The sequence below is a fragment of the Cupressus sempervirens genome, chromosome 7 (assembly GCF_028749045.1).
Source record: "Cupressus sempervirens isolate cs-2001-9-10 chromosome 7, ASM2874904v1, whole genome shotgun sequence".
Taxonomy (NCBI): domain Eukaryota; kingdom Viridiplantae; phylum Streptophyta; class Pinopsida; order Cupressales; family Cupressaceae; genus Cupressus; species Cupressus sempervirens.
This window is the reverse complement of record NC_143124.1, coordinates 613097437-613120802: the sequence shown is the minus strand read 5'-3', so window position 1 is coordinate 613120802 and position 23366 is coordinate 613097437.

Here is a 23366-nt window from a genome sequence, read left to right as displayed (position 1 = left end):
CATAAAAATCTATATTAATACATTTTAGATCTGGTAAAAATTTCTTTGAGTGAAGCACTTTCATACCTTTGTCACTCATGTTCCTAAGTACTTTATGCCATAGCACTATATCAAAATTTACAACAACTATTTGTTCTCCATGCTCAACTGCAACAACTATTCCTAAACATTCATTTTTCTCTGAAATAATTAAAGTAAAAGGAACAATATGACCTATAAAAAGATATAAGGTGCATACTTTCACACCTTTTTCTACTACAAGGGAACCTTTTGAAAACTTCCAATTTTTATTATTAAAAGTAACTACACAACCCTCATCACTGTGTTGCCTTGCTAAAATTAAATTCCTCCTCAGCCTTGGAGCATGTCTTACCTCATGTAGTAGCCAATGATTCTCATTTTGCAATTTGATATTAACTTTTCCCTTTCCAACAATCTGATAGGATTCATTATCCCCCAAATAAACAAGCCCAAAATCCCCTTGGACATAGTCAATGAAATAATTTCTATGAGATGTAGCATGAAATGAAGAAGAGGATCTAAAACCCATGAATCATCAACACTTTCTAAATACAAAAGCAAAGCATCCTCTTCAGACTTGTTACTTACCACATTTGCCTCCTTGTCTCCATATGGTTTATCTCCTTCATTTATCTTTTGAGTCCAACAATATTTCTTTTTATGCTCTGGTTTCCTATAGTATTAGTAGTTGTTTGGTCCTCTTGATTGAGACCTCCTCCCCTTTGACTTTCCTCTTGATTTCCCACTATTTATGGTACTATTTCCTCTCTCAGTCATTCTGCCTCAACTTTGTGCATTCAAAGCACTTCTAGATGTAGATTTGCCTAAGGATTTCCTATGAGTTTCCTCACTCAAAACAACACCAATCACATCATCATATTTTAGGGTACTAGATCTAGGAACAGAATTACTCACAACCATTATCAAGCCATTCTAGCTTTTAGGCAAAGAACACAAAATCAAGAGAGCCCTAATTTCTTCATCAAAATTGATACCCACATAATATAACTGACTAGTAATAGTATTAGAATCATTTAAATGATCTAAAATAGATCCACCTTCTACCATTTTCATATTAAATAAATGTTTCATGAGAAATACCTTGTTTGAAGCAGATGGCTTTTCATACAGTTTTGCTAGGGTTTGCATCAACTCTTCTATTGTCTTCTCTTTTGTAATATTAAATGCCACTGATGGTGCTAGGCATAATTGAATACTTTGACATGCCTTTCTATCTAAAAGATCCTAGTCATCATTTGACATAGATCCTTGATTCTTGGTTTTTCCTTCCAATGGCTTCCATAAATCCTCTACAGAGGATAACTTAAAAGCAACCTCTCTTTGATTCCACTTGTTAGGATTAAACCTCAAACATAAATAACAATTACATGCAAATATAACCAATAAAAAATAAAATAGATCACATAGAAAAGAGAAAAAGATGCCAAGATTTAATGTGGTTCACCCAAACCTTGGGCTACATCCACCAAATAGCAAGTCCAAAATTATTACAATCCAATGATTATAACTTGATTATAATCCATAATCCCTTATAGCTCAATACCACCGCAAGAACCAATTTTTGCATCACCTTATAAAATAATCCCTAACCCTAGGCCCTTTTATACAAATATTTTTTTTTACTTTAGGGTAAAAACTAGTTACAACATGTTGGTCCTAAATTGTTGAATATAAGCAATAACCAGTTGGCAAATAGTAGCCCAAATTTTTTATTGAAGTGATGCCCTAGACCCCAAAGAATTTAAGAAGTATGTATAGTACTTCCCTGATCAATCACCGCAAACTAAAAAAATATGCTAATCCCAATGCAACATATAGTTTTTGAGGTGTTTTGGGAGGCAAGACATGTGGGGAGGTAAGATTCACATGAATTTCCTCTCCCAAGACAAGTTTTACAGGCTCCCCTTTTACATTAGTGGGAGTAAATCAACCTTTCCAAAATAGGGTTAATTTTTTTTTTTTAATGTGTACTTGGTATATGTGATAATTGTTCCTTCCAAGGACCTCTAGCTATGACTTAATTTCGACCCATGTACACATAGGTGGGGTCAAAGGTGAAAATATCCCATGTAGGTGGAATTCCACATAGGGTGTTATTATTATTTAATACATAATGCTCTTCTTTCTCTCCAATAAGAGAGTTGTCACATTGAACATGTCTTAAGGGGATTTTTTTTGGTTAAACATTTTAACTTTTTGAAAATACTAGTCATGTAACAGATGTATTATTTCCCCTCTTGGACTTACATAGGTTTGACCTAGTCATTTTATATTATTTCCTTTTTTTAATGTCAAGTCTATTATTATTATTTTATTGATTTGTATTAGAGACTGGCTAGTAGTTATCTTTCTACACTCCCATAAAAAAACCAAAGAGTTGAAAGTGCACCTACAACATGTGATTATTTATAAGAGCTTACTCTATGTTGTCTATTTGGTTGCATATTATTTGGTTTTAACTAAGATATTGTAAGACCTTTGATTTTGTCTTCACATTTCAATGTAGGAATCTAATTTAGTGAAGTTATTTGAATCATTTATAGAAATATACTTAACACAAGAAGAACATTAGAAATAGATCAATGAACTATTGAATTTATTCATCCTATCATTAGTAGAACTTGGTAGTAATTCATATTGAATGGATCTATAATATAGTTTCTTTGTAAGGTCAAGCTTTTGAAAGCCATTATCTTACATTGATTCAATGATCTTGTTGTAACACTTGTAAATTCCTTCAGTGTAAATTTCTATGTCTATTAAATTAATCTCTCTTATTCCCAACTATGACCCTTTATGATACCAAAAGAAACTTCCTTCTTCATTCATCTAAAAACATATTATTATTTCCTATAGTGCAACTACACTCTTTCCATACATTACATCTAATTGCATTCGACAATAAAATACATATGATAATAACCAAATTCTTCCATTTCTTGCATGAATCCACTCCTCACAATAACATACATAACATGACAATCTTTCTTGAACAATGCATTACAAAAACAACAATTGGGAATTTGACTTTACAAATGCAATCCTCAAGACATGGAGAAAGGTTTCATCCTTTCAAATACATTACATAATGACATATCCCTTCCATATCCCATCAATGCAAGAGTGATACCATACTTCTTCCCTTGGATCCAATGGGAACAAAACCTATAAAAACATTTACAAAAGAATCATGGAGGCTCACCTCCCATCCTAGGCTTGTAAGAAGCTACCCAGTGAGCTGGGGAAACAAGGCTCAAACAAGTAACACTCAAGCACCAATAATGCATACAACATATCATTACAAAACATATAAAATCCCTTCTAAAGCTTAACACAATGATTCACCATAGGAATCATGCAACAATGGGTGTGATAGGACTCAAAATTGAAGCCTTGATTTTGAGTACCATTCAAAAATCAAGCCCTATAAGAGCTTTTTAATGCATGTGTACCAGACTATCCATTTGAGGCCTAAGAGGTGTTTTATGTTTCTAAAACCTTACATTCAGTATATCCACTCATCTCATAAAGATAAATTGTCATTCTTTGAAGTTCCATTTTGAGCAATGTCCAAATCTACATTTTTGCCTATGTCAAACAATAACAAGAGACCTTGTTTGCATTTGAATATCTCACACCTAGTAATGTTTCATGACTCACCACATTGGGAGTGTTTAGTATCTATATCAAAGAATTTATGTTTAATATTTTGAGTCATTTTAATATGTTTTGACTAGATTTTGAATCCCTCAAAGTCAGTTGTTTAGTATTGTCATGCTGATGCAAATTGTTTAGAATTCTGGGAGGCCTTGTTTGACTTGTTATAACTTTGATCAAGTTGACCAAAATGAGAAAATTTCTTTTGCACTACTTGATATGTTTCAATTTTGAGCTTATGATGAGTTTGTTTGATTAGTTTTTAAATGTAATTCTGAATGTAATTTATGATATTTTACTAGTGTCATTAAGTGCAGATTGGCAGGTATCCTTGTTTGTGATGTCATAACTTTGAATTTGTGATAGGTGAGATTGAATGGATTGCATTTTTTTTTCTACTTTAACAATTATTTAAGTGTGCTATTTTACAAGTCTTAATGAATCTGTCAACAGACTTTCCCAAGTCCATTCCATTTGCAAAAATCACTTTTCTGCCAATGTTTCCAGTTTGCAAATTCTGAGTAGCCCACTTTGATGGCTCACCATTTTTTCCCTATTATTCGTCATGAGCCCTAATCATAGATTTATACTCTCCTCATGATAGAGAACCAATGCCCTAGTTTGTGTGCCCCCTAAGTGTTAGTTTGACCTATTTTCAAAGCCAAAACTGAATGTGATTTATTATTTTTTGACATGTTTTCTTGTAGGTAGTTCTGAGAGGGTAATTTTAATAGTCAATATATTTTGATTGAGAATTTTTCATGAGACAAGATTCAAAAAGGTGCAATAATGTGAAATACAAAATCTGTGTGTCTGATTTCAGAGCTTGATCAAATGTTTTGGTCAATTTTTAAGGTCGGTCAAAGGACCTCTTGGCACAAAGTTGACAATTTGACAAAAGATGTAAAGTGAGTTTCAAAATTGTTTCTAGTGGTCAAATTTGTTTCAAATTAGTGTCAAGTGACTAATAAATTAATTTGATAGTTTGGTTGTTTGAAAATAAATTTTTTTTAGCTAGGCCCATTTTGGGGCCCAACTAACCCATCATATTGATAAAGCATGGGGAAACAAGGATGCTTCAAAAAGGGATTATAATGTTGATGATTTAAGGGGATTGAAAGTGCACATGTCATTTAGAAGAATAATGGTTTGAGATTACTTACAATAAGCAACAAATGATGAAAATGATACAATGTCAAGCCATGATAGATATTAAGATATCAGTTTCCAAGAGTACTTTAGAACACAAGTTTGACTTGTCTGTAAAAGAACATGTGGTGCATGTATATGCTGGATTTTGAACTACCAGGGAAAACAATGAAATTTTAGTCCCTTGAGGTGTCATAAATTATTAAAAAATTTAGGAGAGATGAGTGCAAATGCTAACAAAAGTTGTCTGTGGACACCAATACTCACTGGGCTCTCTTCTAGGAAATTGATGATTGCGAAATACAAATGAAGATTTATTTGTTTAAATATTTTCCTAACTCAATTGAAGGAAATGGAATAATGCTCAATTTTGCAATACTAAAAGGCAAGAATGACACATTTCATCACTCCAGTCGCACCCCTTTTTACTCTTGTTAAAAAAATTACATTTGGACTATAATCTACTATCTAACATGGAAAAGAATATGGGTTCTATGAATTAAACAATTTTTTTTCTCATATTTAATTGTAGAGAGAGATATTCCTTATTTCCCTAGCATGCCAAAATAATATGGAAGGCTCTAAGGTCTTGACATAGTGGTCTCTAGTGAGCAGCCAGACATGTACGTTTGGAAAGGATTTTATTCTTGTGTAGGCAAAAAATTGTGAGGATGGATGGTTTTTGATGTTGTTTTTGTTTTGAGTTGGTGTTTTCCTTAGGCCAGACCATAATCTTTATTATTCTCTAATGTATGAAGATTGGAGATGGGGACAACTTTAAAAGTTATTTTGAAGTGGAGCCATCCATAGCCCAAGGTGTGTGACAACAAGAAGAAAAAACCTTTTGAGTCATTTGGGCAAACCAAGTGTCAGGCCTACCTCCCCAAATATATATAAGGTATAGAGGCCCGATTCTATTTTGTTCAAATAGCTACCTTATATTAGATGTAGTAGAGGTAGATGCATTTTGGTTAACTAGGAAGAAAGAGTTGGTTCAGCTGATAGAGGAATCATGGTCCATATGAGGTGAGACTCAGCAAGGCTAGAGCAACAACCGAGGCTTTGTTCATTGTTTTGAAAGGCCATAAAGCTTGATAGAGAAGAAGTAATCTAAAATAGAGGGATGAAATTTGAGTAATCTCCATGGAATGGGTGCCAGTTGTTATGAATGATTTTGGACTTTGTCAATCTTGTGGAGAGCCAACAAAAGCAACAATACAAAACATGATGTGTAGCTATCTGCACTTTCACTAATGGTAATTTCTTATTTGAATATTTTCCCATGGAGCCAATACCTCTGTCACCAATGTCAATTTTTATTCTTGTCTTACATAGTCTCCACTTCATTATCTAGGAGTGATGAGTTGAAGGAAATGTTATATTATATAGAGGGAAAGTTATCTTTCAAAAGGAAAAGAATAATAAGTTAATCCCACATTGAGTGGGCCGCATCATGTTCTAGTGTTTAAATACATGAAGTGCATGCTTATCTAGTGTCTTAAAGACACAAGTGCTTTTGGAAGCATAGGCTTGTGCTGAGGGGCCCACCTATAGCCAGTTTGGAGAGGGAAATTTTTTTTGATGCAAAATGATGATGTCATGTTGAAGTGACAGCTGACTCGAGAACCAATTGCAAATTGACAAGTCATAGAGACCTTTAGAGTGGGTACAAAAAAAAGGTGTTGATGTGGTAGTGTAGACTTCCAGTCAATGATACAGTGGCACATGGCATGTGATGTGGCAATGGTACAATTAGATGTTGATGCAACATTGATAGAGAAGTTTGAGAGCTAGTAAGAAGTTGACACGTTGTGATCACCAGTCGGCCAGTCAAAGATTTCCATGTGGTACCTAGGTGGAAGGTGATGTGGAAGACATTGACCAATGGCATACTACCATGTGGCAAAAGAGTCAAACTTAATTGACTTGAAATGCATAAGTGAGGGAAAAAATAAAAAATGATAAAACAATGATTTTTTTGAAATATTTTCCTCAAAATCTTGTACAAAGCATTTAAATTCAAAATATATATAATCTATAGTTTCAACTTAATAATTTTTAAATTTTTGAAAATTGAAGTGCAGACCATAGGGCTATAACAGAGGCATGATTTTCAAACTAAGATTCTGGGTGTTTTATGTATACAAATATAGCAATATTATATATCGCCAGAATTGGGAGAGAAAAAACTTTCTATTTTTGGAGTTTTTTTTTGCACAAGAAGCCATCTGCTTAGGTTATACAAGGTTTTTCTTAGATTCTCAATTTGCAACAATATCTAGGTATCAAAGTTTAGATTTGATTTGTAGCACAATGATGAACTGAATGTGTGTAAAAGGTAGTAAAAATATAGTTATGGGTGAATTTTTTACATCTAAGACAGTTAAATTAGATATTATTAGTATTTCATAATGCATTTTAGATATTTGGGCAACACAATGGTTTTCATCATTCATAAGAGATATTTCCAACTTTGTCATAAAATAATGATGAAAACCATATCAAATTTTATGGGTAGAAAGAGGAGAGATCTTTTACAACTACAAGGAATGAAGATTCAAGTGGACACATGTCACTTCTAGATCAGATCTAGGATTCCATTCTTCTTCTATATCTTTCTCTTTCTTATCCATTATAAGGGTTGGCAGTTTTCACTGTGAAACCAATGGGTTCCAATCTTGAGTTTTCTCAGATCTACGAGACCAAGGGTTCTAGTTTTGAACATATTTCACTACTATGATACCACATTCTTCAGCATATTTATCTTGTATGAACAACAATAGTTAAGATAATATAGCTAGTTTTGATCTACTTAGTGGTTTTATGAATTGTTTTACATGAATCTGAATGTATAGTTTCAAAGAAATGAATACAAATGAGCAGGAATCTCTTAGTTTCATTATGATTCTTGTTTCTTATCTCTATAATATGAAATCTTATGTGGTTTAGGGACAAACAACTAAGACCTATTTACATCCCTTTAAGGTTGTATGTCAGATATATTTTTCTATTGGAACAAAAGACCAATTAAATGCTTGATGTATTTGACAGGGTTGCTAGTTATTTTGAGAATGATACTTCATGAGAATGAGGTCTTTATGAACACCAATATCTAATTCACAAAGTGATAAGATGGATCTAATATCTTGATGTATGGAATATGTCATTGGTATCACAGATGTATGTGTTTAATTTGTAGAATTGTCCAATAGATAAGGCACTGATCAGCTATAGGATCAAATGGTTCTTACTACTACATATTTGGGGTTTTGTTGAAATCAACATAATTAATCAAATATCTTTCCCTTTAATGTTGAAGATCTGAAAAGGATGCCCTCACTTAGCTTAGAAATTTCTTTGGCCATGTTATTAGCTGTTCCATGTTCGAGATATGTGCATAGGTGTTAGAAGATTAAGGGTTTTTATTTTCTTTATTAGACTTAGTGTATGCTTTTGACAACTATTACCATATGAAGAATCTACAGGTCCACCCACCTAGGTTTTCTAGAGCCTGAAGTAGAAGAAGAGTCTAGCCTTATAGTTGGCTTGACATCTGAGAGGGTGTGTTGAAGATGGGAAGTAGCTACCTCTAGATGTAACTTGTACTCATCGAGGTAATTTGAAACTAGGATGTTTCAAAACACCCATAGGGTGAAGGTGTTCTTTTCAAATAGTAGACTTGACATATCAATCAATATCTACAATAAAAAATTTCATTCCCTTTTGGGGCTTTCACAATCATCCTCCAAACACACTACCATCAACTATAGCTTCTTTGGAGCCCATACTCCATAAACTTCCTTTCCACACCATACTTCCCTTATCACCCCCAAAGCAAGATATGAATGATTATGGCATATAGTAGAGCCCATACTCCAAGGTTCTCAACTAAATTTTCAATCCCAAATAACCCCTTCACCCAAGGCATCTCTTTCATCCCAAGGGTGAGTGAAGCCTTCACACCCATTAACATTCATACCCACAAAAATAAGGAAAAATATGCAAGAGAAATCCATCAAAATAATGGTATATACCAATATTCTCAACACAAACACTTGACATGAATTTCACCACAATATGAACAAGAACAACATCATCAAGCAAGTACAATGAGAGATATTGCATACCCACCAACCTTGATCCAAACTAAAGGAAAAGTTAAAGTTGTTGTAGAGCTCCCTTCTCCTTAGTCCTTCCTCTCTCCAAACCCTAACTATCTCTACACTTAGAGAGCAGGTGAACACTCCACTAGTTTGTCAAAGTTCACTAAAAAAGACTCTCCCACTATCTTTTTTGGCAAAAACATCAAGCCACTATCTCTTACAACTTTTTCCCTACTAAATTTTCTATTTTGACCAAGTGGAAAGATGGGGATGAACTCATGGGACAAATCAATTTTTGAATTGGTGGAAGAGTGCATTGGTTAAGGCCCCCCCTAGGCTAGCTAAGCAATAAAATGGTTGAATTTAGGCCCCTAACATATTATGCTAAGATATGGGTAGATTATTTTCACAAAAATGGCACTTTGGGACTACTTATTGACCCTTAGAAATCCTTGTCAAGTTTGAATTCGAATTTCCCTTGATGGTGACCTATCCTATCCTTTCTCCAAGTGGATTTACTTAATCTTTTGAAAGGAAATTAGTTTAAGTGTAATCCTGACCAAAACCCTAGTTGACATGTCATTGACACACAAATAATTACAAGTGTTAAGTGACACATTTGAAACACATTATACATCACCATGACATATCCCTAATATATTTATGAGATTAAATTTACCACACACATGAAAGCTTACATTTACAAAATAAACACATCACAATGAGGCTTTTGAATCTTCCAAAGGTTTGCCTTGGCTATACTATGTCTACATAAGTTTGGACCTTGTTTCCCCAATTAAATTCCATGGTTCAATTGCCTACACACTAAACTCAAACATCAGTAGCCCAATGAAAAATCATATAATATGCATGTATACAAGTGCATGACAAATTTCATATTAAATAATTCTCAATAACATACTCAATCGTAATAATAAAATTTCATTTCCCAATCATTTTCATATAAAGCATTTGAAACATTTAAATATAAAAATTTGTATATCAACATTAATTATCTAATAAAATGATCCAACTAACATTTTGAACCACATCATAATCCATTTCCTATCATAATGATGAAATGTTGAATCTATACTACTAAATCAACCAACATAACAAATCGTTCCAAATATATATCTTAGATTAAAATAACCAACATATAAACATCACAATTAGTATCCTTTTATTAAAATAAATATATTTTGATTACTAATAATATCCAATATCATTATCAAATATTACATTATAAGGTGTATCAATTATGTCAATAATCAAGATGTTTGCATAGTCACATAGTTTTCAAAATCAATTATAGAATAAATCCATTATATTTTATTGGGCCATAAAATCTATCCTCATGAATATCAACATATCCATCTACTACTACTAGCACAATATTTAACTCATTACATTACATCTAATCAAGTTCTACTATGTAGACCCTTATCCAATTTTGATAAAAATTTCCATCTATAATTATTAATAGTACTCACAAGAGTGGGTGTTGATTCATCTTTCCATAGTAACCATCTAACTCAATTATCCTAATAGGCCATAGCACAAATCCATCAACATGGTTTCTAAGTTATGACATCTTGAGCCTTTATTCTATAGGGTCTCAGCTTATCAACCTAATGTAATTTTTAATATAGTATGGAAATAACTAAAATATATATATACATATCAATCTCAAAAAGATCTTAGGTTCATTATAGATAAGGAAAATGTCAACCATGACATACTTAGATCCCAAAACCTTCTTACCATTGTTCTATCATAAGGTGTATGGTAACAATATATAATCTACATTCTATACACAAGAGATAGAAATATGACATCTCATCTCCTTACTCTTCCTAGCTTTAATCATATTCATGTTATTAAGTTTTATAATAGGGTACTAGGGAAGGGGCCTTATAGTTTACAACATTTTGACAAGAGGTGTAATATTTTGACAATGTGTAATATTTTGACAAGGTTTAAATAGTATCTAAGGTGTAAATTTACAAGTTGTATTTTATCTATAATTACTTTTTTACACACACACACACACAAGACATAATAAGACAAGAATAGTTGTTGTTGAAGTGAAAAGACACACCACAACCTAGGCTTTAATACTGTATCCATTGAATTCCCACTTGAACCAAAGTTTAGCAACACTTATCTAGAGTGGAAAACTTAGAATCTTGGCACCATGGCTCCCCTTTAGAGTGCACTCACTTCTTAGGGCTACCAAGATCTGCTTCCCAAGGGACTGTTGTCTCTACTAAGAACTACCAGAATGTGGGATGTCTTCATGGGAATAGGTGACCCCCTAAGCTAGTGGATAGAAAGTTTTTTGGCCTCTAAGACAAATTATTTAGTGCAAGAATTCTATTTGGCATGTGAATCATAAAATTCCTCAGAAGGTCTCCTAGCCCCGAGAATCAGGGTTTGACACACCACAAGGGTACTAGAGGAGAGTTATCATGCTGCAAGACCACTGACATGACATTAAATGTATTGAGGCTTTTATAGTGGCTAGAAAATTGACCTAGCTTTGGCCCATTACTACTTCAAGGTCATCCCTTGGGGCTCACCAAGTGGTGAGTCTTGGGTCCAAGCTAGGCCTCTCTATAGAAGTCACACAGATTTCTCTTACACCCAAGATCCATGAATGGTGAGGAGAGAGGATATATCCATGTAACTCCTAGGGTTCTAAACAATGCATGGACACCAAAAAATAAATAAAGTTCATTTTAATGCACCAAATGAAGTGTTATCTAATCTAGAAAAAACACACATAGAGTTTGGACAAGAACATGGGTCTTGAACAACATCCTGCAAACAAACAGTAGTAGTTTTTCATTTAGTGTCTTCTCCCAACAATCGCCACATGCTACAAATAGATCATTAGTAATACTAAATCATTTACTCTAGGTCCTAACATGAAATTGAAACCCTAGATGTAGATTCTGATCAAACTAGGTGCTTTTTGAACCAACTATGCTCTGACAGAGTAGACTACACCCCAAAAGGCCAAAATGACTCATGCGACTCCCAAGTGCACTCAAATAGTGTAGTACACCCATGGTGCACTTGGGGCCTAGAAGGGAACAGTTGGTAGTTTTAGGGTGTAGTTGGGAGAGTGGAAGCAGGTTGTGGGGAAATGGTGCCTAAATAATATCCAAAACCTAAAATTTTTAAATCTACTCCACAAAGTGTGCCTAGATAGCACAAACTGTGCCCATGGTACACTCAGAGCCTAGAAGGGCATAGTTGGTTGTTGAGCATATTTGGTAAGATATGAAAATTAGATGGGGGTTATGATGATTCCTAGTCCCCTAAAATTTCCTCCTAGAGGTACCAAGTGTACCCTGACAGAGTAGAGTGCACCCTAGGACAATAAGATAATAGAATGCATAAATGAGAGCATATAATCATGTTACTGAGCCCCCTAATTAAACTAGATGTGATAAAAAAAGAGCAGATTGTTATTATAGCCTTCCAAATGAGCTCCTTCCTTGGACCTACAAGCACAAACACAAGAAACCCAAATTAGTTAAGCATGATCTTCACGTTGGGTTCCCCAATTGTAGGACCAAAAAATGGTCTAATATCTAACATACTATGAGAAAATAAAAAAATCAATAAACATAAATTGATACCCTCTAGTCTAACATGAAATCAAAATAAAAAAAGAAAGAAACACAAAGTTAAAACCCCCTCTTTCATTTGTATCTCCCATGTCCTTCTTTCTTCTCCATATGATGTAGCTCCAATTGCCTATAATGCACAATTTTGCTAGTGATAATGATATGAGAGTACTAGAAGAAGTAATTTGAAGCATAAAGAGACTAAGAAGTTTGGATCTCAAGACTTAGGACTAGAAATGAGATGAAGAATTCTCAATTTATAATTAACATGCAAGATGAGAGTGTTTAACTTGTCACCTTGGATATGCGACTTGGCAAGAGCTTCCATTGAGAATCCATAATGCATATGACATAGGATGTCAAATGTAGGATTGCATGATGCTTGAAAGTCAAACATTGATATAAATGGAAGAGGATCTATGACACATCATGTGACACCTCAAACCCACTTAAAGCCAAGAATCTATGACAATGAAAGCCAAATATAGACATGCATAAGGAATAAGAATATATGAATTATGACAATTCTTAGCCAAGTGTAGATGGAGAATCCATGATGTGTCACACAAATAGAAATTAGGAATTTGGAAATTATGAGTGAAAAATATGACTTAGGAAATTGTGAATTCCCATTGTTTGTGAAGATGAATCAATTAATTAATAAAATATCAATTACTCAAAAAGTTTAGTTAGGAAGAATAAATAGTGAAATGACATATGATTAAATTATGGTTTATTATTCCTATAGAGAAAATTAGTAGATGATTGGCTAATTTGATTAAATAAGTGAGACAATATCCTTTGATAAAATGTGATGATTATGAAAATTGACTGGGACAATGATGGATAGACCAAAGCCGTGGTTAAATTGATTGAATAATTAAAATTGATAACTTTCCAAGGACACATAAAATGAATTAAGGACACATAACATTTAACTGATATTGTAAATACTATAGGATCAAGATTGATTGATATGATTGATCATAATAGCATTGATAGACATTGTCAATGTTATTAAAATGGTTTGATGATATCATGATCTGACATTGAGGGACTCAACAATGTCAATGATCAAATAATAGGAATGATGGTTTGACCTAGCACTGATAGCCATGACAGTACTAAGGTCAGATTGATAGGTTTCCAAGGCACTAAAAGTCACAACAATGCCTAGGATTGGACAAATGATGATTGATTTAAGGTGTCTAACATGTTTTTGGTTGGTTATATTCTAGGTAGATTTGGGGTAATTTCATGTTGATTTGATATGATTTTGATGATGTTAAAATGGTTTTGGGTTGATTAGATATGATTTTGAAATGATATGAAAATGATGCACAAGAGGATATGAATGATAAATAATATTGTTGGGATATAATCAAGTTGGCCAAAAGATCAAAATTAATGAAATGAGGAAATGGGATGAGTTAGTATGAAATAGTGATGAAACTATAGGTGTGTTATGATTAAATCATAGACATAAATTACAATTACATGCAAATATAACCAATAACAAAAAATAATAGATCACATAGAAAAGAACACAAGACACCAAGATTTAACATGGTTCACCCAATGCTTGGGCTACATCCACCAAACAACAAGTATGACATTATTAGAATCCAGTAATTATAACTGGATTACAATCTGTAATCCCTTACAACTCAATACTACTACAAGAACCAATTTCACATCACAACACTATAAAGCAACCATAAGCCCTTTTATACAAGTATTAAATAGATTTAGGGTTACTACATGTTAGCCATAAATTGGCAAATATTAGCCATTACTTTAGTGGAAAATCTACAAATGATGAATCTACAAATAGTACCAAAATTATTTTTTTTCAAAGAATTTATGAAGTATGTACAATACTTTCTTGATCGATCACCACAAACTAACAATCTCCCACTTGGGGACTGATCAAGCTCGACACTAAACAATAATCTCCAACTTCCAGACTGATCTTGTAGAGATGTTGCTACTCTATGAGGCTCCCACTGGATTAGACCACCCTAGACTCTACTGTTCTTTTATTCATGTTCAATTTAGAAGACTAATCAAAGCTGAAGAGGAGTTCAACTTCTCCCTTGTTATTACCTTTATCAACATATTTGCTAGATTGTTAGTTGTATGTATCTTTTCAAACTTTAACAGTCCATCTTCCAAAACTAACTGAATGAAATGGTACCCCAACTATATGTGTTTGGTCTTTGAATGCAGAGCTGAATTCTTTGCAAGATGAATGGCACTCTAACTATCCATGAACAAATAATTATCCTTCTGAGGATGTCCCAATTCTTCCAAGAAGAACTAAAGCCATATCATCTCCTTGGCTACCTCTGTAGCAGCTACATACTCTACCTCTATAGTGAATAAAGCATTAACCTTCTGTAACCTAGAAACCTAGCTCACAGCTACCCCACCAATAGTAAAGACATAACCTATAGTACTCCACTTGGTATCAATATTCACTACCAAATCTGAGTCAACATAGCCTATAAATTAGTAGTAGAGCCCCCAAAATGTAAACACTTGTTGGATTTTCCTCTCAAATATCTGAGAATCCATTTGACAATATTCCAAAGCTCAATTCTTAGATGACTCATATACCTACTAATGACTCCCACTACATGTGCAATATCTAGCCTAGTACATACCATAGCATGCATCAAGCTTCCTACAGCTAAAGCATAGGGTACCTTAGATATCTTATCCTCCTCTTCTTGTGTCTTAGGACACATCTCCTTAGTCAACTTCAAATGACCAAGTAAAGGTGTGCTGATAGCTTTAGCATTCTCCATAGAGAAACATTGCAACACCTTCTCAACATAATCAGCTTGAGATAGAATCAATGTTCTATTCTTCCTATCTCTACAAATCTTCATACCAAGGATTTTTTTTGCTGCCCCCAAATCCTTCATAGAAAATGCATGTGCTAATTGGCATTTTAGCCCCTTAATATGATCCATGTTAGACCCAGCTACAAGAATATCATCAACATATAAACATAAAATAATGTAACTATCATCATCCAACCTCTTAAAGTAGACACAATGATCTAAATGAAACCTAATATAACCATGCCCATGCATAAAACTATCAAATTTTAGATATCATTGCTGAGGTGCTTGCTTCAAGTCATATAAACTTTTCTTCAATTTGCACACTAAGTTCTCCTTACCTTTGACCACAAATCCCTATGGCTAAGCCATATATATCTCTTCATCCAAATCACCATGAAGGAAGGCTATTTTAACATCAATCTACTCCAAATGCAAATCTTCAATAGCCACAAGACTTAAAATAGTATGGATAGAAGTCATCTTAACAATAGAAGAAAATATCTCATCAAAATCAATTCCCTTTTTCTATGCAAATATTTTTACAACTAACCTACCTTTAAATCTTTTCTTACCTCCTTCCTCTTCTTTCAACCTATAAACCCACTTATTCTATAAAGCTCTTTTACCTACAGGAAACTTACACAAATCCCATGTCTTATTATTCAGCAAAGAGTCCATTTCATCTTTCATTGTAGACTCCCACTAAATATTAGTATCCACTTGTACAACTTCATCACAACTTTTAGGTTCACTAGCATCAGTAAGTAAAATTGAATACAAAGAGGGAGAAAATCTTTCTGGAGGTCTAATTTGCCTTGTTGACCATCTAACATTCACCAGTGTGTGTGGTATTTGTTTTTATGGTTGTTGCATATCATGAGGAATGATGGAACATTAGCTTTTGGAGTATCATCCAACACTACATAATCATCTTATTTCTTCTCATGTTGCTGCAACAGATCTTTGTACAACACATTCTCATTGAATATGACATCCTTGCTTCTTACAATTTTCTAATTTTCAAAATCCCAAAGCCTATAACCAAATTCATTAATGCCATATCCAACAAATACACATTTCTTTAACTTAGCTTCCAGCTTGGTTCTATTTTCAGAATCTATGTGAGCAAATGCTTCACAACTGAAGGTTTTGAGAAAAGAATAACTCACCTTCTTACTAGTCCATGCTTCCTCTGGAATACCATAGCCCAAAGGAGTAGAGGGACCTCTATTAATCAAATATACAATAGTATTGATAGCCTCCACTGACATATTTAAGGGCAACCCAACATGCAACCTCATGCTCCTTGCACACTCCATTATAGTCCTATTCATATGTTCAGCCACTCCATTTTCTTGTGGAGTCCTTGGAACAATTTTCTATCTATGAATACCATTAGTGGAGCAATAATATTCAAATTTATGACTATAATACTCACCATCATTATCAAATCTTTGGCATTTTAATTTCCTACTAGTCTCATTTTTAACCAAGCATTTCCATTCCTTAAAAGTTTGAAATAGATTAGATAGAAATCTAAGGAAATAAACCCATACTTTTCTAGTTGCATCATCAATAAATGTAACATGATAATGAGAGACACCAAGGGAAGATACCTGAGCTGGTCCCCATACATCAGTATGCACAAGCTCTAATTTCTCCTTTTTGTTTTCCTTCTCAGTCATCACAAAACTCACTCTCTTTTGTTTTGCATACACATAACTTTCAAAGAAATCCATATTAACACATTTCAGACCTGGTGAAACTTTCTTTAAGTGAAATATTTTCATACCTTTCTCACTCATGTGCCCAATTTTTTTGTGCCACAACACTGTATTAGAATTTACAACAGCTATTTGTTCTCCCTACTCAACTACAAAAATTGTTCCTAAACATTCATTTTTCTCTAAAATAATTAAAGTAGAAGGAACAATATGACCTGTACAAAGATATAAGTTTCCTACTTTCACACCTTTTGCTACTACAAGGTAACCTTTTGAAACCTTCCAATTTTTATCATTAAAAGTAACTACACAACCCTCATCACTGAGTTTCCCTACCAAGATTAAATTCCTACTCAACCTTGAAACATTTCTTACCTCATGTAGTAACCAATGATTCCCATTCTGAAACTTAATCTTAATTTTTCCCTTTCCAACAATTTGATAGGGTTCATTATCCCCCAAATAAACAAGTCCAAAATCCCCTTGGACATAATCAATGAAATAACCTCTATGAGGTGTAGCATGAAAAGAAGCACCAGAATCTAAAACCCATGAATCATCAACACTTTCTAAAGATAGAAACAAAGCATCTTCTTTGAATTTGTTACTTACCACATTTGCTTTCTTGTCTCTATTTGATTTATCTCCTTCATTTTCCTTTTGATTCTAGAAATCTTTCTTTTTGTGCCCTAGTTTCCCATAGTACCAACAATTGTTGGGTTCTCACAATTGAGACCTCCTCCCCTTTAACTTTCCTCTTGATTTCTCATGATTTCCAGAGTTACTTCCTCTCTTAGTCGTTCTACCCCTGCTTTGTGCATTCAAAGCACCTCTTGATGTAGATCCACCTAAGGTTTTCCTACAAGTTTCCTCACTCAAAACAACATTGATCACATCATCATATTTTAGTGTACTAGATCCAAGAATATAGTTATTCATAGCCATTACCAATCCATTCTAACTTTCAGACAAAGAAGACAAAATCAAGAGAGCCTTAATTTCTTCATCAAAATTGATACCCATAGAAGATAACTGACTAGTAATAGTATTTAAATCATTTAAATAATTTACAATAGATCCATATTCTGCCATTTTTATATTAAATAAATGCTTCATGATAAATACCTTGTTTGAAGCAAAGTGCTTTTCATAAGTTTCGCTAGGGTTTGCATCAATTCTTCTATCATCTTCACTTTTGTAATATTAAATGCCACTGATGGTTCCAAGCATAAAAAAAATGCTTCCAAGTTCCTTTCTATCTAAAAGATCTTATTCATCATTTGATATAGATCCCTGATTCTTGGCTTTTCCTTCCAATGGCTTCCATAAATCCTTCTAATAAAGATAGTCTTCCATTTGCATCTTTCATAACTAGAAGTTCTTCCCATTAAACTTGTCAACCCTTAGCTTACTCTCATCTACCATCACTTCCACTCAACTGTGAGACTTTCCTGTAGAGGATAACTAAAAAAATAACCTAGCTCTGATACCACTTGTTAGGATTAAACCACAAACAAAAATAACAAGTACATGAAAATATAACCAATAAAAGAAAATAATAGATCACACAAAAAAGAACACAAGACACCAAGATTTAATGTGGTTCACCCAATCCCTGGGCTACGTACACCAAACAACAAGTTTGATATTATTACAATCAAGTGATTCTAACTTGATTACAATCCATAATCCCTTATAACTCAATACCACCACAAGAACCAATTTTGCATCACAACACCGTAAAGGAATCATTAGCCCTTTTATACAAGTATTAAACTGCTTTAGGGTTACTACATGTTGGCAATAAATTGGTCAATATTAGCCAGTACTTTAGTGATGAATCTACAAATAGTGCCAACATTTTTTTTTGAAGAATTTATGAAGTATGTACAATACTTTCCTAATAAGTCACCACAAACTAACAAGGCATGAACCATCTTTGAGCATCCACACAAATGATTGAGCATAATAACATTGGTAGATAGTGTCAATTTTATTAAAATGGTTTGACAATGCCATGATTTGACACTGATGGACTCAACAATTTCAATGATCATATGGTAAAAATGATAGTTTGACCTTGCACTAAGAGACATGATAGTACTAAGGTCAGATTTGATAGGTTTCCAAGGCACTGAGAGACATGAAAATTCCTAGGGTTTCACAAGTGATGATTGATTTGAGATATCTAACATGCTTTAGATTGATTATGGTTAATTTGAGACAATTTTGGGATGATTCTAGGTTGATTTTGGAAAGTTTTGATAAAATGGGAATCGATTTTGAAAGGATCTGCAATTGATTTGAAAGGGGGTATGAATGATGAAGGATATTTTCAAAATATGCTCAAATGATAATCAAGTTTCCTAAAAGATTGAAATCAGTGAAATGAGAAAATGGGACGAGTTAGTATGATACTCTTCTAATATACCATAAAAGCCACCTGAAAAAAAGAAAACAACATATGTAAAACTCACTCTTTTAGTTGTAGTTTCCATGTCCTTCTTTCTTCTCCATTTTATGTAGCTCCAATTACCTATATTGCACATAATTGAAAGCAAAATCCTATGATGAGATGATTTTATTGAGAGTACTAGAAGAGTGATTTTAAGCCTAATGGATGCTAAGAGATGAAGACTATAAGAATATGACTCTTAGGGATGTTGAAGACTCTAAAAGATTAAGGAATGGAAAAGGGAGAAATAAGGCTCAATTTATAGCCAATGTGCAAGAGGAGAGAATTGAATGAGAGGATGGACATTTTTCAATGCAAATGTGCAACTTGGGATTATATTCCTTAGAATATCCATGATGTGTATGACACAAGATGCCAAAAATAAGATTCTAGGACACATGAAAGTCAACATGGCTAAAAGTGGAGGATAATCTATGATGTACATATGACACATCAAAGTCACTTGTAAGATTCTATGATGCATGGAAGTCAACATGGCTAAAAGTGGAGGAGAATCTATGATATGCACTTGACAAGTCAAAGCCACTTATAGCCAAGAACCTATGACAATGGATGCTTATTATAGACATGAGTAAGGAATAAAATATATGGATTATGACATATTTTAGCCAAGTATAAGGATATAATCTATGACATAAGATGTCCATGTGAAAAGATTATGTGGAATATTTGAATTAAAAATCCATATATCAACAAAAATGAAAATTAGTAAAATGGAAAATAGAGGTGGAAAATAGAACTTAGGAAATTTTGAAACTCCATAGTTTATGAAGATGAATCAATTAATTAATGAAATATAAATTAATTAAGAATGTTAGTTAGGAAGAATGATTAGTAATGCGAGATGAAAATGATTGAATCAACATAGGATTAGATTATCGGTTATCTAATCCTATAGGACAAGTTAGTAAATGATTGACCAATTTGATTTGATAAAATATGACAATATCCTTTGATTAAATGTGATAAATATGTGGATCGACTAGGATGATGATGGGTAGATCAAGCAATGATCAAATTGAATGACTGATTAGGATTGATAACATTCCAAGAAAACATGACATAGATTAAGCATATGTAACATTAAATAGACATTGTAAATGCTATAGGATTGAAGTTGATTTATAAGGTTTATCATAGTAACATCAACAACTATTGTCAATGTTATTAAATTGGGTTAATGATGTCACAATCTGACACTGAGGGAGTCGACAATGCCAATGATTAGATGATAAAAATGATATTTTGACCTAGCATTGAGGGACATGGTAGTAATAAGATTAGATTTGATAGATTTGATAAGATTTGATAGGTTTCCAAGGAAATGAGAGACATGACAATGCCTAGGGTTTGATAGATGATGATTGATTTGAGATATCTAACATATTTTGGGTTGATTAGAGATGATTCCAAGTTAATTTGGGATGATTATAGGTTGATTTTGGATTATTCCAAGTTATTTGGGGTGATTTTGGGTTGATTCTAAAATTTTTGGATAAAATGGGAATTAGTTTCTAAGTGATCTATAATTGATCTGAAAGGCAATATGAATGATGAAGAATATTATTGAGATATAATAAAATGATAATCAAGTTAGTGAAAAGATTTGAATTAGTTAAATGAGAAAATTGGATGAGTTAGTGTGAACAAGTGATGAAATTGTAGACACAAACCCTTTTTGAGCATCTACAGATACATTTTAAATTTTTAAGTATACAATTTTTTACATTGATTGAATAGAGGTTTGTTATAAAAAAATAAACCTATATATTGAATGCTCATGGAAAAATAGTAACTAAGAGAATTTTTTTTTTGAAAAATAACTATGGTCTCTGTATTTGAGTCCTCTTTCAATAAAAAAAAAAAGTAAATTTGAAATTGGGTAAATATATAATAAGTTACATGTGTCGAAATCCATGTGTGTCCAAATTAGTGTTAGGTCAACTTTAAACTCTAATAAAATATGAAATACTAAGGATAAAGACATCATATCACCTCCATAATTTTGGTATGGATGTTAACAAAATAAATTCAAAAGAGTCACATTGATATCTATTGTAGAAAAAAATTTATGTGTGTCAAAAATAATGTCACTTTTTAAAAATTAGGTTTTTGATAACATGCCAATTTTTGTGGGAGAAAAAAAAATTCAATAAAATCAATCCAAAAATAAATAAAAAATCATAATCTACATAGAAAATCCTAAAAGACTCTAATTTACTTCATCTTCAACTTCCTAACCATTAAATGGAAATTTGCATCTGAATGTGAACGTTTTCTTGAAAATTCACAGTTTAGTATTAGTTTAGGCCAAAAAGTGTAACCCATTATTATGGGTCCACCCTAATATACATGCTATTATGTCTAATGGAAGCATCCACCAACCCTTGTCATAATCATAATAGAAACACCTTTTTGGTATAACTAGAACATCATGGACCTCCTTTTCTATGATGAAAAATGTTAATAAATCCATAATATTCTTTCATATTTCATATTATTCTATTTTCTTTAAACTTGCAGATCGCATCAGTGCTCCTCATGTTGATTTTAGACAATGTAGGAGGCAATCCTAGTGCAATATCAAAGATCAATAGTAGTCTTTCTCAGGTGATTTTGTCTTCCACTAGCATGTGCACACACACAATACTTTTGAGGAAGCAAGCCAAGGACAATTGAAACCACAATTCATAAGCATGAATGATAGGTGGAGATAAAAAACACAATTTTTAGTACATCTTTGCATGTATGCTAAGATGTTTATAGGTTTTCATATACTATTGTGGATATTGGAATTATGAATCTTATAGGTAAGGGATGCCCACAACAAGAAAGAAAATTGAAACAACTAAAAGACTTCTAATCAAAATAGCTAAGAAATATATTGCAAATTTGGCTAAGAGATAAGCTTGTAAATAAGGTTGTCATTTGTGGAAAGATATCATCCATATTAAGTTATAAAATTATGAAGATTAAGTTTTGGTTTGAAGGTTTAGAAAATTGTCTTAGTGTTGTGAAGATGAACTATCAGTAGAGGAACCATTTTGGTTTATGAAGTTTATCGATAGTGAATTGTCATGTGTGGAATCAAGGGAAGCTATAACATGGTATAAGGATACTACATGTCATAGTGCAAGTCATTATGTGTAGTATAGATATAGTTATTAAGGATTTATCAGTTGTAGTTTTGGACAGATAGAACGGGACAGGGTGTAGGAAATGGTAGTTTGTGTTAAGGAATTATTATTTTTATCAAAATAATTGTTTGACTATTTTCAAATGACATTCTAGATATTAACCCTAACTTAGTAGAAATCAATTTTGATTTTTGGGACACATGTGAAGACATGAAGGATGAAAGGATTGAATTACTTGGTATAAAGGATAGAATTGGATATGTGAAGTTGTGTGATGTCTTAGATATTGAAATGTCATTGTAATATGATTCAAATTTGATATTAGAGCCAAGAAAGATTTGTATATAAAAATTCATGTACATAAAGAGACAAAGGGAAAATCAAATATTGTAGATATTGCCTTTATCAAAATGTTTTTTTCTTTATTCCTTAAATGTGTATAGCACATATCATTGTAATCTCATGTTTTGGAAGTGGGTTCATCTTGCATACATTTTTTAAATTGTAAAAATGACACCTAATAGGGTTAAGGGTTCTAACAAGGCCTAGTCCTATGAAAAGTATAGAGACACTATACAAATGTAATAT